The 18,394-nt window shown below is 37.2% G+C and overlaps 1 long non-coding RNA gene across 2 annotated transcripts in view; it reads left to right on the forward strand.

Annotated features, from left to right (window-relative positions):
- The window catches only part of LOC144617410 (uncharacterized), a 440,770-nt gene that overhangs the window by 250,388 nt on the left and 171,988 nt on the right, over nt 1–18,394 (forward strand). The window contains exon 4 of one of the 2 annotated variants that reach the window (XR_013557895.2): nt 2,656–3,517. The exons of the other annotated variant lie outside the window; for it this stretch is intronic. This is a non-coding gene — a long non-coding RNA (uncharacterized LOC144617410). Of the gene's footprint in view, nt 1–2,655; nt 3,518–18,394 lie in introns of those variants that run through there. 2 annotated transcript variants of the gene reach the window in all.

The raw sequence follows: 18,394 nt of genomic DNA on the forward strand, positions 1-18,394 counted from the left end.
CAAAAAGGTGATTTTGTAGCATAGGGATAGGACCCCATGGGCAGAAACAGCTGCACTGGGATTGTGAGGAGGGACTGATTATATACTTATTAAAAAAATGTTTATTTTTGAGAGCGCGTGAAACAGAGTGAGAGAGAGCAGGGGAGGAGCAGAGAGAGAGAGAGAGAGAGGCAGACACAGAATCCGAAGCAGGATCCAGGCCCTGAGCTGCCAGCATAGAGCCCGACATGGGGCTCAAACCCATGAACTGCGAGATCATGACTTAAGCTGAAGTCTGACACTTAACTGACTGAGCCATCCAGGTGCCCCTGATTATATACTTTTTAATTAAGTGGGGGTTAGGGAATAGCCTAAGTCTCTAAGGAATTTGGAAGCAAGGCTTTCAACACCTTGAGGGGCTAGCTGCTATTAAGATAAGGTTTCTTTAAGTCTTTAATAAAACAAAAATAAGGCACGAAGGCAGACATTCATTCCTTGAGGATGGTCATGCTCTGCATGTTTCAAGTGTCTATCAGAGGGCTACAGGCTGTAAGGAGATTTCATTTTAGCTACATTTCTCTTGCCTTTGTTTCTCTCATCACTAGGAAAGGTATTCTGAGGGCTCTTGCTTTTTGAGGTCTGTTCACCAAAGTTTCCAGGTAGAAGCCACCACTTTCAGAGTTAACCCGTTGTGTAAATGCATGATATCTGCAGGAGCTTTCTGCTAAAATAGAAATGGGTTACTTTGGAGGAAGAACACACCAACTCTGTACATCTATAAATAACCCAACTACAGATCAGTTTATCAAGTTAATTAATTTGAGAGGAAGGTCCTCAAGAAAGGAATTACAAAACAGTACTTTCTACGGGGATACCATGAGAAGGCTCAGGGAAGCTAGGAAGGTAAGAGAAGTGTAAGGAAGAAGAACATGAAGAGATGCTTGGGAAGGCATAGCCTAGGTATGGAGAATCCTTGCCAGACAGGGGACAGCAAAACTCTTAAGTCTAGACCAATATTGTGCATTAGAACTTTCTGCAGTGATGAAAGTGTTCTACATTTGCACTGTTCAGTATGGTAATTCAGCCACGTGACACTACTGACTATTGAGCACTTGAAATGTGACTGGTGTGATTGAGAAAATGAATTTTAAATTTTATTTAATTTTGCTAATTTGAATTAAAATTTAGATAGCCAGAGGTAGATAGTGGTTACTGTATTTGATAATGCATGTCTAGATGAAGGATGGTGGGGGTGGGGTGGGGAAAAATTAAAGAAAGGCAACGTATGGGGGAAACCAAAGATGCATTTCATGTGGTATCACTTTGTATTTCTAGGCAACACGTAGTTTATCAATTTCAAGTTATATTATATTTAGCAAATTAACTTATATCATGAAATATTTATGCAGATTAAATAGATTGACCAAAATAAACCATATTGATTAGATTTTCCATGTCCTTCATAATCTTATTTTACTTCTATGAACATAGGTAAATGACAAAAAGGAGAATATTGATTCAGAATTGTCAGAAAGGGGATTCTTTGCTTAATATTCAAGAAAGGCTATAATTACTTTTACAAATAAGTAATTGCAAGTTTTGCTATAAATTTTTCTTTCAGAATTTTGATCATTACTCTTGGCTGCTGAAGCCTAAGATCAAGGCATTTACAAGGGCCACAATCATATTCACTGGACCTCAAATGGGGTGGAGCCCAAGGACGTTCTCCCCACTGCCCTCAGAAGTATTGCCACACTTTGGAACAGGCAATTAATCAAACAAACCCAACAACCTCTCTCTTAGTGATAGTTGAACATATAGGCATACAAATAGAATTTTTCTTCCTGGTGTTACTAGGATGAATAATGAAAGTATTTTTTGATTGAGTGTTTTTTAATCAAGGCTGAGCTGTTCAGACAGTATTAATTAACTGGCACCAGAAATTTCGCCTAAATCACTTGGTGGCTGTTGGGGGCCATAGAACCTACATAAGAATGCAAATTATCTCATTAAGACAGACTAAGCCAGGGGCACCTGTGTGGCTCAGTTGGTTGGGTGTCTCACTTCGGCTCAGGTCATGATCTCATGGGTTCGTGACAGATCATGAATCATGGTTTGTGGGTTCAAGTCCTGCACCAGGCTTTCGGTTGTTGACACAGAGCCCATTTCAGATACTTTGTCCCCCCTGCCCCACCCTTTCTGCCCCTCTCCTTCTCATGTGCGCGCCCCCCCTCTCAAAAATAAACTATCTATCTATCTATCTATCTATCTATCTATCTATCTATCTATACGTATATACATAAAAGCAGCCTAAGCTACAACAATCTTTTGGTATTGTTCAGGAGAAAGGATTCCCTTTGGAATTTTGGAATGTTCTTCTAATTAATGTTCACATTAATTAATCTGGTGATATCTGGCACATCCTTCCTATGCTAGATGGTTATCCCAGAGATAGAATTTTGTCAACTCCCTATTTCATAACATGTGAAACCTCTCTGCCCCAAAATTTCTGCATATATCTGGAGTTCTTAAATTGCTGTGATCACTCATGACTGAAATTTCCTCTGAATTAATTGGCTTGGATCATGAATCATCTTGCCATCTTGAGCTGGTATTCCTGTTCTGTACTATGTCAAAACCAAGTGTGAAACTTATTCCTTTACTCGTTTTTCACAGATTCCTGACATCACAGAGTATGTGCATCAGAATTCGAGTTTCATTTATGTGTAAGTTATGACCGAGAACTCTCTGAAAATTGCCTTGAGGTCAGTGGAGGTGCTGGATCCTGTTTGGTGACACTTACCAGCTGCCTTCATAAACTGTGCTATCACTCTTGTGTTGTCTTTATAAATTCACCAGCTACACAGAATTCTTGAGAAGTTCCATCCATTTTTAAACTCTAAATCAGGGGCTATGTCCAAATTACCAGTTTGAGTTTTTCTACCTCTTCTGGCTTCTTGCATGGACAGTTCCCTATCAGACTTGTTTGAAATTTTATTGAGAATCTACTTCAGAATATTTATGAAGTTAGAAGGACCCCAAATTAATCCCAGACCCCAAACTTAAAAAAAAAAGCCTTAATTACTTGTGTAATTAAACATTGTTTCCATGGAAAAAATAGCCTAGAAAATTGTCTTCAGAGTATGTAACTTCTTACGGAGGCCTGGTAGGGTAGGTTATTAGGGCATGAGAATATATTCTTGGGATGTTCAGTAATAAACTATGTAGATGTGTTTGTAATAAGGCTTTTAGAGTCTGGGCTCCAAGGTTTCTAGAAACAGGAACAGATTATTAAATGTTTGAGATAAATTTGATTTAAGGTAAAATTCATAGATCTTAATTGTAAAACTGAATGGGTTTTAGTGGATGAATCCATTTGTGTAACTACCACACAAATCAAGATGAAGAACATTTCCATCACTCCTGAAAGTTCCCTATGCCTCCTTTCAGATAATCCCTACTCTGTAAGGCATCCATTGTTCTGAGAAATAGATTGATTTTTTTGTCATCAAGCAAAATAAAAAAATGTTTTCCTTTTTGTCTGACTTCTTTCATTCAACAGGCTTTAAAAATTCATCCATGTTGTTGCATGCGTCAGTACTTTGTTCTTTTTTATTGCTGGGTACTATTTGTCATACATCTCCATTTACTTAACATTATTTTTTCATTCATTTCATTAATGTTCTGCAGATTTTTGCATACAGATTCTACACAAAGTTTTAAAAGATTCATATCTGTTTCTTTCATTTTTATTTATTGGACCTGTTGAATAAGATATTTAAAAAACTTCAGTGTCTAATTTTTTATTCTTACCATTTAGAAATACTATTATTATTTGAATGTTGACTTTGTCTGCTGAGATCTTGATAAATTTAGTTTTAAGAGCCTCACCCAAACTTGAAAAAAAATTTCCTCAAATTTTCTAGCAATCATTTCATTTGTAAATAGAAACAGTTTTATTTCTCTATTTCTAATCTGTATGTTTTAACTTCCTTCCTTCCTTCCTTTCTTCCTTCCTTCCTTCCTTCCTTCCTCCCTCCCTCCCTCCCTCCCTCCCTCCGTCCCTCCGTCCCTCCCATTGCACTGGCTAGAGCATACAGTAACATTCTGAATAGGAGGGGTAAGAGTAGAAGTCTTTGCCTTGTACCTGATCTTAGAAGGAAAACATTCAGTCTTTACCACTGAGTGTGATGTGGGATTTTTGTAGATGCCTTCTGTCAGGTTAAGAAAGTTCCCCTCTATTTGTGGTTTTCTGTGAGTTATTATCATAAAATACATTTAAATTTTGTCAAATGCTTTTTCTACATTAACTGATGTGATCATGTGGGGTGTGTGTTTGCGTGTGTGTGTGTGTGTGTGTGTGTGTGTGTGTGTGTGTGTTTTAACTGGTTAATATGATAGATTACGATGATTTTCTTTTTTTTTTAATTTATTTTTTAATATATGAAATTTACTGTCAAATTGGTTTCCATACAACACCCAGTACTCATCCCAAAAGATGCCCTCTTCAATACCGATCACCCACCCTGCCCTCCCTCCCATCCCCCATCAACCCTCAGTTTGTTCTCAGTTTTTAACAGTCTCTTATGCTTTGGCTCTCTCCCACTCTAACATCTTTTTTTTTTTTCCTTCCCCTCCCCCATGGGTTTCTGTTAAGTTTCTCAGGATCCACATAAGAGTGAAACCATATGGTATCTGTCTTTCTCTGTATGGCTTATTTCACTTAGCATCACACTCTCCAGTTCCATCCACGTTGCTACAAAAGGCCATATTTCATTTTTTCTCATTGCCACGTAGTATTCCATTGTGTATATAAACCACAATTTCTTTATCCATTCATCAGTTGATGGACATTTAGGCTCTTTCCATACTTTGGCTATTGTTGAGAGTGCTGCTATAAACATTGGGGTACAAGTGCCCCTATGCATCAGTACTCCTGTATCCCTTGGCTAAATTCCTAGCAGTGCTATTGCTGGGTCATAGGGTAGGTCTATTTTTAATTTTCTGAGGAACCTCCACACTGCTTTCCAGAGCGGCTGCACCAATTTGCATTCCCACCAACAGTGCAAGAGGGTTCCCGTTTCTCCACATCCTCTCCAGCATCTATAGTCTCCTGATTTGTTCATTTTGGCCACTCTGACTGGCGTGAGGTGATATGTGAGTGTGGTTTTGATTTGTATTTCCCTGATAAGGAGCGACGTTGAACATCTTTTCATGTGCCTGTTGGCCATCCGGATGTCTTCTTTAGAGAAGTGTCTATTCATGTTTTCTGCCCATTTCTTCACTGGGTTATTTGTTTTTCGGGTGTGGAGTTTGGTGAGCTCTTTATAGATTTTGGATACTAGCCCTTTGTCCGATATGTCATTTGCAAATATCTTTTCCCATTCCGTTGGTTGCCTTTTAATTTTGTTGGTTGTTTCCTTTGCTGTGCAGAAGCTTTTTATCTTCACAAGGTCCCAGTAATTCCCTTTTGCTTTTAATTCCCTTGCCTTTGGGGATGTGCCGAGTAAGAGATTGCTACGGCTGAGGTCAGAGAGGTCTTTTCCTGCTTTCTCCTCTAAGGTTTTGATGGTTTCCTGTCTCACGTTCAGGTCCTTTATCCATTTTGAGTTTATTTTTGTGAATGGTGTGAGAAAGTGGTCTAGTTTCAACCTTCTGCATGTTGCTGTCCAGTTCTCCCAGCACCATTTGTTAAAGAGACTGTCTTTTTTCCATTGGATATTCTTTCCTGCTTTGTCAAAGATGAGTTGGCCATACGTTTGTGGGTCTAGTTCTGGGGTTTCTATTCTATTCCATTGGTCTATGTGTCTGTTTTTATGCCAATACCATGCTGTCTTGATGATGACAGCTTTGTAGTAGAGGCTAAAGTCTGGGATTGTGATGCCTCCTGCTTTGGTCTTCTTCTTCAAAATTACTTTGGCTATTCGGGGCCTTTTGTGGTTCCATATGAATTTTAGGATTGCTTGTTCTAGTTTCGAGAAGAATGCTGGTGCAATTTTGATTGGGATTGCATTGAATGTGTAGATAGCTTTGGGTAGTATTGACATTTTGACAATATTTATTCTTCCAATCCATGAGCAGGGAATGTCTTTCCATTTCTTTATATCTTCTTCAATTACCTGCATAAGCTTTCTATAGTTTTCAGCATACAGATCTTTTACATCTTTGGTTAGATTTATTCCTAGGTATTTTATGCTTCTTGGTGCAATTGTGAATGGGATCGCTTTCTTTATTTGTCTTTCTGTTGCTTCATTATTAGTGTATAAGAATGCAACTGATTTCTGTACATTGATTTTGTATCCTGCAACTTTGCTGAATTCATGTATCAGTTCTAGCAGACTTTTGGTGGAGTCTGTCGGATTTTCCATGTATAATATCATGTCATCTGCAAAAAGCAAAAGCTTGACTTCATCTTTGCCAATTTTGATGCCTTTGGTTTCCTTTTGTTGTCTGATTGCTGATGCTAGAACTTCCAGCACTATGTTAAACAACAGCGGTGAGAGTGGGCATCCCTGTCGTGTTCCTGATCTCAGGGAAAAAGCTCTCAGTTTTTCCCCGTTGAGGATGATGTTAGCTGTGGGCTTTTCATAAATGGCTTTTATGATCTTTAAGTATGTTCCTTCTATCCCGACTTTCTCAAGGGTTTTTATTAAGAAAGGGTGCTGGATTTTGTCAAAGGCCTTTTCTGCATCGATTGACAGGATCATATGGTTCTTCTCTTTTTTTTTGTTAATGTGATGTATCACGTTGATTGATTTGCGAATGTTGAACCAGCCCTGCATCCCAGGAATGAATCCCACTTGATCATGGTGAATAATTCTTTTTATATGCTGTTGAATTCGATTTGCTAGTATCTTATTGAGAATTTTTGCATCCATATTCATCAGGGATATTGGCCTGTAGTTCTCTTTTTTTACTGGGTCTCTGTCTGGTTTAGGAATCAAAGTAATACTGGCTTCATAGAATGAGTCTGGAAGTTTTCCTTCCCTTTCTATTTTTTGGAATAGCTTGAGAAGGATAGGTATTATCTCTGCTTTAAACGTCTGGTAGAACTCCCCTGGGAAGCCATCTGGTCCTGGACTCTTATTTGTTGAGAGATTTTTGATAACCGATTCAATTTCTTCGCTGGTTATGGGTCTGTTCAAGCTTTCTATTTCCTCCTGATTGAGTTTTGGAAGAGTGTGGGTGTTTAGGAATTTGTCCATTTCTTCCAGGTTGTCCAATTTGCTGGCATATAATTTTTCATAGTATTCCCTGATAATTGTTTGTATCTCTGAGGGATTGGTTGTAATCATTCCATTTTCATTCATGATTTTATCTATTTGGGTCATCTCCCTTTTCTTTTTGAGAAGGCTGGCTAGATGTTTGTCAATTTTGTTTATTTTTTCAAAAAACCAACTCTTGGTTTCGTTGATCTGCTCTACAGTTTTTTTAGATTCTATATTGTTTATTTCTGCTCTGATCTTTATTATTTCTCTTCTTCTGCTGGGTTTAGGCTGCCTTTGCTGTTCTGCTTCTATTTCCTTTAGGTGTGCTGTTAGATTTTGTATTTGGGATTTTTCTTGTTTCTTGAGATAGGCCTGGATTGCAATGTATTTTCCTCTCAGGACTGCCTTCGCTGCGTCCCAAAGCGTTTGGATTGTTGTATTTTCATTTTCGTTTGTTTCCATATATTTTTAAATTTCTTCTCTAATTGCCTGGTTGACCCACTCATTCGTTAGTAGGGTGTTCTTTAACCTCCATGCTTTTGGAGGTTTTCCAGACTTTTTCCTGTGGTTGATTTCAAGCTTCATAGCATTGTGGTCTGAAAGTATGCATGGTATAATTTCAATTCTTGTAAACTTATGAAGGGCTGTTTTGTGACCCAGTATGTGATCTATCTTGGAGAATGTTCCATGTGCACTCGAGAAGAAAGTATATTCTGTTGCTTTGGGATGCAGAGTTCTAAATATATCTGTCAAGTCCATCTGATCCAATGTATCATTCAGGGCCCTTGTTTCTTTATTGACCGTGTGTCTAGATGATCTCTCCATATCTGTAAGTGGAGTGTTAAAGTCCCCTGCAATGACCACATTCTTATCAATAAGGTTGCTTATGTTTATGAGTAATTTTTTTATATATCTGGGGGCTCGGGTATTTGGCGCATAGACATTTATAATAGTTAGCTCTTCCTGATGGATAGACCCTATGATTATTATATAATGCCCTTCTTCATCTCTTGTTACAGCCTTTAATTTAAAGTCTAGTTTGTCTGATATAAGTATGGCTACTCCAGCTTTCTTTTGGCTTCCAGTAGCATGATAAATAGTTCTCCATCCCTTCACTCTCAATCTAAAGGTGTCCTCAGGTCTAAAATGAGTCTCTTGTAGACAGCAAATAGATGGGTCTTGTTTTTTTATCTATTCTGATACCCTATGTCTTTTGGTTGGCGCATTTAATCCATTTACATTCAGTGTTATTATAGAAAGATACGGGTTTAGAGTCATTGTGATGTCTGTATGTTTTATGCTTGTAGTGATGTCTCTGGTACTTTGTCTCACAGGATCCCCCTTAGGATCTCTTGTAGGGCTGGTTTCGTGGTGATGAATTCCTTCAGTTTTTGTTTGTTTGGGAAGACCTTTATCTCTCCTTCTAGTCTAAATGACAGACTTGCTGGATAAAGGATTCTCGGCTGCATATTTTTTCTGTTTAGCACACTGAAGATATCGTGCCAAGCCTTTCTGGCCTGCCAAGTTTCAAAGAAGAGATCAGTCACGAGTCTTATAGGTCTCCCTTTATATGTGAGGGCACGTTTATCCCTTGTTGCTTTTAGAATTTTCTGTTTATCCTTGTATTTTGCCAGTTTCACTATGATATGTTGTGCAGAAGATTGATTCAACTTACGTCTGAAGGGAGTTCTCTGTGCCTCTTGGATTTCAATGCCTTTTTCCTTCCCCAGTTCAGGGAAGTTCTCAGCTATAATTTCTTCAAGTACCCCTTCAGCACCTTTCCCTCTCTCTTCCTCCTCTGGGATACCAATTATGCGTATATTATTTCTTTTTAGTGTATCACTTAGTTCTCTAATTTTTCCCTCATACTCCTGGATTTTTTTATCTCTCTTTCTCTCAGCTTCCTCTTTTTCCATAACTTTATCTTCTAGTTCACCTATTCTCTCCTCTGCCTCTTCAATCCGAGCCGTCGTCGTTTCCATTTTGTTTTGCATTTCGTTTAAAGCACTTTTCAGCTCCTCGTGATTGTTCCTTAGTCCCTTGATCTCTGTGGCAAGAGATTCTCTGCTGTCCTCTATACTGTTTTCAAGCCCAGTGATTAATTTTATGACTATTATTCTAAATTCACTTTCTGTTATATTATTTAAATCCTTTTTGATCAGTTCATTAGCTGTTGTTATTTCCTGGAGATTCTTCTGAGGGAAATTCTTCCGTTTGGTCATTTTGGATAGTCCCTGGAGTGGTGAGGACCTGCAGGGCACTTCCCCTGTGCTGTGGTGTATAACTGGAGTTGGTGGGCGGGGCCGCAGTCCGACCTGATGTCTGCCCCCAGCCCACCGCTGGGGCCGCAGTCAGACTGGTGTGTGCCTTCTCTTCCCCTCTCCTAGGGGCGGGATTCACTGTGGGGTGGCATGGCCGTCTTGGCTACTTGCACACTGCCAGGCTTGTGGTGCTGGGGATCTGGCGTATTAGCTGGGGTGGGTAGGCAAGGTGCACGGGGGCAGAAGGGGCAGGCTTAGCTCGCTTCTCCTTAGGTGATCCGCTTCAGGAGGGGCCCCTCTTCCGTGGGCCTCTCGTCTGCGCTTGGCTCCGGAGACTCCGTTCTGCTAATCCTCTGGCGGTTTTCTGGGTTCTTTAGGCTGGTGTAGGTGGAATCTAAGTGATCAGCAGGACGCGCGGTGAGCCCAGCGTCCTCCTACGCCGCCATCTTCCCTCCCTACCGATTATGATGATTTTCAAATAGTAAATCCACCTTACATTTTTGGAACGACCCCACTTAGTAGTGGTATATTATTCTTTTTGTATATTGTTAGATTTAATTTGTAATATTTTGTGAAAGATTTTTGTGTTTATGTTCATTAGGGATATTGGTCTGCAATTTTCTTTTACTGTCTTTTTCTGGTTTTGATATCAGGGTAAGACTGGTCTTGCAGAATCAGTTGGGAAGTGTTACTTCCTCTCTATTTTCTGGAAGTTCTTTTCTTTCTTCCTTCCTTCCTTCCTTCCTTCCTTCCTTCCTTCCTTCCTTCTTCTTTCTGTAGAATTGATATTATTTTTTCTTCAAATCTTTGGTACAATTTACCAGTGAAATCACCTGGAGATTTATAAACTATGAGTTAAATTTTTTTAATAGATATAGAGTCATTCAAATGATACATTCCATGGTTAGGTGAGTTTTGGTATAGTTTGTATTTTTTAAGAAATTGGTGTATTTCATCTATTTTGTCCTACTTATGTGTGGGGTGGTTTATAGTATCCATTATCCTTTTGGTGTCTACAGAGTCTGTAGCGACTTTTTTGGCCATGGTATTGTTACCACATATATTTTTTTTTCTTTTTCTTCGTCAGTCTGGTTACAGGTTTATTAATTTTATCATGATTTTCGAAGGGTCAGTTCTGGGTTTGTTTGTTTTCTGGTTTAAATTTTATCAGTTTATTATTCCTTCATTTTTCTGACTTTGGGTATATTTTAGTATTTCTTTTTCTAGTTCAAGGCAAACTTTTAAAATTGTTGATTTGAGAAATTTCTTTTTTTCTAATATGTTTTGAATGTTATAAATATTCCCCTATACACTTCTTTGTATTCCACAAATTTTAATATGTTGAATTTTCATTTTTGTTCTGTTCATGAATATTTTCCAATTTCCCTTACAACTTCCTCTTTGATCCATAGATAATTTAGAGTTGGTAGTTTAATTACCAGATATTTGCAGATTTTCTAGTTATTTTCCTGTTAATGAATTCTAGTTTAATCTCATGATGAGAGAACATATTTTGTATGGTTTCGTTAGAAAAAAACTTTGTCAAAGTTTGTTTCTACCCAGGGTATGGTCCAATTTGGAATATGTTTCATCTGCATTTGAGCAGAATGTGTATTCCATCATTTGGTTGAATTTTATAAATGTTGATTTGCTCCAGGTAGTTAATAGTATTTTTCTGTTCTTCTGTATCTTTGCTAATTTAAAAAATCTATTTGTTCTACTGATTATTGAATGAGAGTGTTGAAGTATTCAACTACAACTGAATACTTCTCTTTTTAATCTATTAATTTTTGTCTTCTGTATTTTGAGGCTTTATTGTTAGATAATAGATGTTTAGGATTGTTATGTCTTTTTGGTGAATTAACCCTTTAATCATTAGGTAATGTCTGTCTTTACCCTTGATAACTTTTCCTTGCTCTAAGCTTTCTTTTTTATGATATTAATAGCCAGTCCTACTTTTTTTTTATTAGTCTTTGCATGCTGCATCTTTTCTATTCTTTTGCTTCTAATTTACCTGTGTTATTATATTTAAAGTGGTTTATTGTAGCATATAGTTGTGGGTATTTTTTTCTTGTGTACATTCTGAAATATCTGTTTTAAAATTGATGTATTTAAAACATTTACTTTTAAGGTAACTCTAGGTTTGGATTTATATATGCTAAAAACAGATAGGTCTACTGTTTTATTATTATTTTTTTCTATTATTTTCCTCTGATTTTTGTTCCTCTATTTCTACTTTCCTGTCTCTTGTGATAATTGAATATTTTTTAGTATTCTCTTTTGTCTGTTGAATTTTTGACTCTGTCTCTGTGTGTGTATTTTAATGGTTGCAATAGAAATTAAAATATATTTATTCTTAACTTTTCACAATCTACCTAGAATAATATTTTATCACTTTACATGGAATGTAGAAATCTTATTACCCAGTGGATCCCTTACTGTTGTAATTTTCATATGTATTATACTGACATACATTGAGACCTCAAGGGCAATGTTATCATTTTTGCTTTCATCCATTGTAAATATTTAAGGAACATAGCAGAAAAGTAGTCTTATATTTAGCCAGATAGTTCCCACTTCTGTTGATCTTTCTTCACTTCCATAATTTCAAGTTTCCCTTTGAGATCCTTTCCCTTCTTTCTTCAGCTCTCCCTTTGGCATTTCTTTCATAGGAGATCTGCTGTTGGCAAGGTCCTCTAGTTTTTGGTTATCTGATAATGTTTTTCTTCTTCTTCATTTTTGAAGGATATTTTCCCTGGATTTAGAATTCTGAGTTGGCAGTTCTTTTATTTCAACACATTAAGAATTATGTCCTTGAGGTATTCATGGTTTCTCATGAGAAATCTATGGACCTTCAAATTGTTTTTCCCCTCCCCATAGTACATTGTTTTTCTCTGGCTGCTTTCAAGAGACTGTGTTCTTATTTTTTAGAAGTTTCATGGTCATATATCTGGGCATAAATTTTATTCAGTTTATCCTGTTTTGGGATTCACTGAGCTTGAATCTATAAGTTTATGTCTTTTGCCAAATTTAGGAAGTTTTCAGACATTAATTATTCAAATACTTTTCTTTGCATCTCATTCTTTTCCTTCTTTTTTGTATTTAAATGGTATGAATGTTAGATCTCTTGATTTTGTTCCATAGGCCCCTGAAGCTCTGTTTATTTTTTTAAAAATATTTTTCCTCTTTTTGTTCATATGAGATAATATCGGTTTTTATGTTTACTAAGATTGCCACTGTCATCTCCATTTTGCTATTGAACTCACCAAGTGAACTTTTTTTGTTATATTTTTTTCTGAAACTTCCATTTGGTTGTTTTGCATACATTCTGTTTCTATGCTAATATTGTCCATCCTTCGTTTCATTTCCTGAGTGCTTACTTTTACTTCTTGAAGCCTGGTTACAATAGCTGCTTTATAGGTGTTATCTTATGATTTCAACATCCGTATCATCTTGAGGTTAGTATTTGCCAATTTCCTATTCCTTTTCAAGATGTCGAGATTTTCCTAGTATTTTATATGTCATCAAATAATTCTGGAATGTATTCTGTTATGTGACTCTAGGTCTTGTTTAAATCATATGGGATTTTTTTTTTTTTTAATTTTTTTAGCAGGCCATCACCCTGGTTTGGTTCAGGTCCTCCTCACCTTCTGTGGTCCGTGGCTCCATGTCAGGTGAGTTTTCAAAGCCTGCCTAGTGCTTTCCTGATCTGTCTTGTATGAGGACTACCAGTGGCCAGTCTGGGATCTAGTCCATGATCTACCTTATAGTTCAGTTCTCAAAACCTTTGCTATGCTGTTTGCAGTTAGATCCATGCACTCACAGCTTTAAAGTGAGCCTAAGGTTTGCACACAACTTTATGGAATCATTTTTTTCTAGCTCCATCCTATCTTTAGAGTCCCTGACACTTTCTAGTTCCTAGTTCCTAGTATCCATGCTTCTGCCCTGTTCCTCTGGCAGAAAAGTGAGGCCTTTACTCTCTCCACTCTGTATCACATTTCCTACAACTGTCTCTCCTCTGCCTCTGGGGTTAAACAGTGATTGGATAGAGAGGAAAAAGCAATGGGATTCCTTGCACATTCTTGGCTCCACTAAGGATCAGGCCATCTGGCCAGAGAGAAGGCTTCCCCTCCTTCTGCCCAGCCACTGCTGCCATCACCACTACCACCACCACTGTGACATTGTATGTGTGCTTTCACACTTCAGTAATTTAATTGCCTGATAGAAAAGCAAATCAACATGGTTCAGAGGAAGATAATAAAATCCAGAGTCTTTGTAATATATCATTCACTGTGCCTAGTATATAATAGCAGAGCAGGCAGTTAAATAACTGGATGAGGAATTGAAATTTGACTTTAAGTTTGTCAGGTAGAAGATTAGTTTTCAGTTCGTTTGTGTAAGTGTGCGGGGAGCCCATGATTTTCACTAAGCCCATACTCCAGACTTTATACTCTTCTTCCTTATAGAGCACAGTACATCAAATCTCTGCTAACTTCTTTCAGCCTCCCAGTTCTTATTTTCCACTGGATCCTTGGAGTCAATCTCTGTCCTCTGACAGCTCAAACCAACAAGCTTGTAGGTTTCTGCTTAAATTCTAGGTGAGCCATGCAGACTGGGAATATCCTAAATGGTAAAACCTTATATATGGAGATTAGATACAGTGTAATTCCTTCTTCCATTTTCTACCTACTTCTGGTCACTCTACAGTGACTTTGAATAATTGTTTCTCATAGCTTATCTAGAGTTTATGGTTGTTAACTATGAGAAGTTTTCTTTACTGTGAGCAACTCTGCAAATACTAGAACCAGAACTGCTACATACATTTATTCATTCACTTATCTACCATGTAGATTTATAAGATGTTAATATTTTGCCCTATTTATTTTCATTTTCTTTTTGAAAATACAATCTTGTAGAGTTAAAGACCCACTTGAATCACATTCCCAGTCACATTCTTGTCTCTTCCCCCAGAGACAACTAATATTTTAAGATTGGTGAAGAGTCTCCCTGCTTATGTTTCTATATAATTACTGCTCATTTTTATATTTATATAAAATATATTTAAATAAATTATTTCATACTATATTTTTCTACAATATTCTTTTAGTTTCTGTATTTATCCATATTATAGATCTAATTCATTCATTGTAGCTATCAGGTTATTATTTTAAAGCTGATAGTGTTTTTCTGTATTGCTCTAAGAGTAGAGGCATAATGTATCTTTTGGTCAGGGTTATGCTTTTCTTTTGGGCCCCTTCAAGTTATCCATGGATAAATCCAAAATACCATTCTAGAGTGGAAAAGTTAGGGACAAGGAGAAGCTTAGCTATTTTTTAAAAAAAATGTTTATTTATTCTGAGTGACACAGAGAGAGAGACAGAGTATGAGCAGGGGAAGGGCAGGAAGAGAGGGAGACACAGAATTCAAAGCAGGCTCCAGACTCTGAGCTGTCAGCACAGAGCCTGATACAGGGCTCAAACCCACAAACCTGAGATCATGACCTGAGCCAAAGTTGGATGCTTAGCCAACTGAGCCACCCAGGCACCCCTGAAACTTAGCTGTTCTAAAACAGAAAACCTTGACTCTCTTGTGGGCAGAATGGTGTTTCTGAAAATTTTATGATCTCATGCTGATTAAGTGGGAGAGCAATAGAAGCTGAGGGCCCCTTTGGGGTACTTCTTTCCATGAGATGTGAGATGGACCTTGAAAATTGCAACCAGCTGTGACATGAAAGAGGGAGAAGGCCAGTTGAGAGACTTCTAGTGAAGAGATATGACCAGTTATCTATGAGAGTAGAAATAACTGATACACAATATTAAGCTTTCTTTGTCTGACTTGATTTTTCCCTTTATAATGTCTTAGTCTTCTGTAGAGAAGCCTGGGCTTTTGGGAGGTACAGCACCAGAAATCCCTGGGTCATCTGCTTAAATTGACACTGGATGTGTAACAGCCTACACAGATTTGGGGAATGTGTATATGCAGTCATTGGAATGCTTAAAAATATTTGGAAAGAGGAGCCTATAAAAGATTGAAGATCTTGTTGTATGAGTAGATTGAGAGACTTTGATTATTGTTATTTGGGCAGTAAAGGGAAGACCCCTGAAGTCTGGAGTCCTTGTAATGTGCTTAATAAAAAGGCAGAAAAATCATTTTCCCCTTGAAGCACAAAACAACCATCTCCAAAATTATTAATCTCACCATTTAATTTCATGGCATTCTCAGAATGCTCAATGCAATACCTGAATTACAGCAGGTACTTCCACAAGTGAACTGCCTATAAAATCATGAAATTAACAATGCTTTACTCCTTTAATGGGTTCAAGTTCTGGATAAAGGTAACAAGTCCATATTTAATAGTTATCAAGGCCAACTATATATCAAAAATTGCCTAAAAATTACAAAGAAATGTTTAATTTTCAAATATCTTTTAAATTGTAATATACATTTTTCAGTTAAATAAACTACAAGCACTTTGTGGCAAATCCTAAAGCAATATTTTTTTTTTACTAATTATTTCTTATTGTAGACATTTTCAAGCATTAGTGGCTAATGTTCACATTTTTCAGGATGCAGTAATGAACACTCCTAGATGATAGCCTTAGAACTCCAAGGGTTTATAAATGAGAAGCAATTAAACCCTCAAAACAGTAATTTTAATTTTAATTTTAAAGTAAATGAGGGGCGCCTGGGTGGCTTGGTTGGCTAAGCATCCGACTTCGGCTCAGGTCATGATCTCACAGCCGGTAAGTTCGAATCCTGCGTCGGGCTCTGTGCTGACAGCTCAGAGCCTGGAGCCTGTTTCAGATTCTGTGTCTCCCTCTCTCTCTGCTCGTCCCCTGTTCATGATCTGTCTCTCTCTGTCTCAAAAATAAATAAATGTTAAAAAAAATTAAAGTAAATGAAATGCTTTTTTTTAAAAGAGTTTAAAATCACTAGTTTCTTTTTTCATCTGATTTCCAAGGTATTCATGATTTCAATTGCACAGATCATGATATCCAAATGTTTCTAAAAAAATTATTTTTCCTCATTGAAGAGATGAACATTTCTTCTCACATGATAATATTATTTATATTTACAACTATACATAGAATTTGACTATAGATTCTATTGCCAGAATGTTTACTGGTCATTATATTTTTAGGGAAAAAAGCAGTTTGTTACTATTTTTATGTCTCAGTGGACTCATCATTTAAGCTGGGCTTTAAATCTTTAATATAAAGTTAACTGAACTGATTGGAAGCTTATGCTGCCTAAAATTTAGATTTTTAGCAACTCTCTTACAGTTTGTAAATATGATAAGAAAAGCTATGGGAGGCTGGCTTTAATTTTACAGGCAACAACTGTGAAGATTCTTGCTATGCTCTGGAGGAAGTTTCCATTGCTTTTTTGTGTTGATGATCCATACGTTATTCTACAGTAATGCTCATTGTCCTTGAAGTCTTAGGTTCTGATAATATTTTGATTTTCTTGAAGTATTGCTAGTTGGTCAGCTTATTCATCTCCTAATTGCTGTTTAACGGAGTCATTTAAAAATGCCCTGGTCATTTGAAAAATTAGTTAACTTCAAACAGAGCTACAGTTATGATGAAAACAGCTCTGTGTGATGAGATGCAGAGTGACTGGGTGGCCCCAACTGACCGTCATTGTGGAAGACCATTCTGAGAAGGGACGTTAGAGCTCAGACATGAGTAACATGAGTAACCAACGTGTGGTCTGTCAAAGAAAGAACTGGAGGAAGGGCATGGCAAGCACATGGGAACACAAAATAGAAAGGCCCTCTGGTAGGAAGAAGTTTCGTGTGCCTGAAGAATAACAAAGAGACCAGATGAAGTGGGATGAGTAAAGGGGAGAGAAGTTTCAGATGAGCTTAGAGGGGTAGGCAGGGCCAGATCACACTCAGCCTTGTGGGAGTTCTGTATTTGTCAATATGGCACAATGCCCAAGATATAGGCGAATAAAAAAAAATACTGTTTCAAACAGCCTGAGTAGAAAGGTCTCCTGCATATAAAACTGTATATTTCCATATGTATCAATAGACACAAAGATACTTTGGGATGTATGTTCAGCAAAATGTTAACACTGGAAATCTCTGGGTGCTAGACCTCAGGTGATATTCATCTTTTTTATATTTTTATAATATTGTTTTAATTGCTTATAAAAAGAGCAAATATGCATTCATGAAAAATATATTATGGTCCTTTTCAATTAAGATTTAAGTTAAGACAACGTTGACATTGTGGCTTATAAACTCATGCAAAGTAGGAAAAGGAGGGATTTATAAGAAAGATTTTGTTGAATTTCATTAACAAATGCAGTGGTAAAATGACCTATACATTTTTTGGGTTTTCAGTGAATATGAAAGATAGAAAAAAAGCTCAAAAAAGAGCTAGAATACACAGAGTACAAATAATTAGTAAAATCTCTCTCATTATGTACTGTTAAAAACAAGACAACAGACCCACAGTGGAGTCGCTTATGCTAAGCCCCATGTCACCAAACTGAGACTTCATTATACTTTTGGCCCCTTGCAGAAATGGAATCTTAAACCAGTCTGTCAGAAACGACCTGGTCAGCACGAGAGGTAATCTGCCTGTTAGACCCCTGGCGCCTGATAAAGGAAAGTGATCACATACCAATCCCCTTTTTGCAAGTATAATTTCCTTGTTCCTGCCCCCTTCTGTCTATGAAAGTCTTCCTTAGAGCTCTTTTCTTTCTGCTAGATGGGATGCTGCCCAATTCATTAATGGTTGAATAAAAGCCAATAAGATCTTTAAAATGTCTTCAGTTGAATTTTGTTTTTTTAACCACACCAAAATAGAGTTGTCCACACAGAACCTGCAAACTGCAAAATGAATGGTAAAAATTAAACATAAAAAAGATAACTAAGGAAGGCATTGGAAAAGTAAAAAGGATAAATATTCAACTACACATTAATTCGATTACTCA

This window comes from Panthera onca, chromosome C2 (assembly GCF_046562875.1).
Source record: "Panthera onca isolate mPanOnc1 chromosome C2, mPanOnc1 haplotype 2, whole genome shotgun sequence".
In the NCBI taxonomy this organism is placed as follows: domain Eukaryota; kingdom Metazoa; phylum Chordata; class Mammalia; order Carnivora; family Felidae; genus Panthera; species Panthera onca.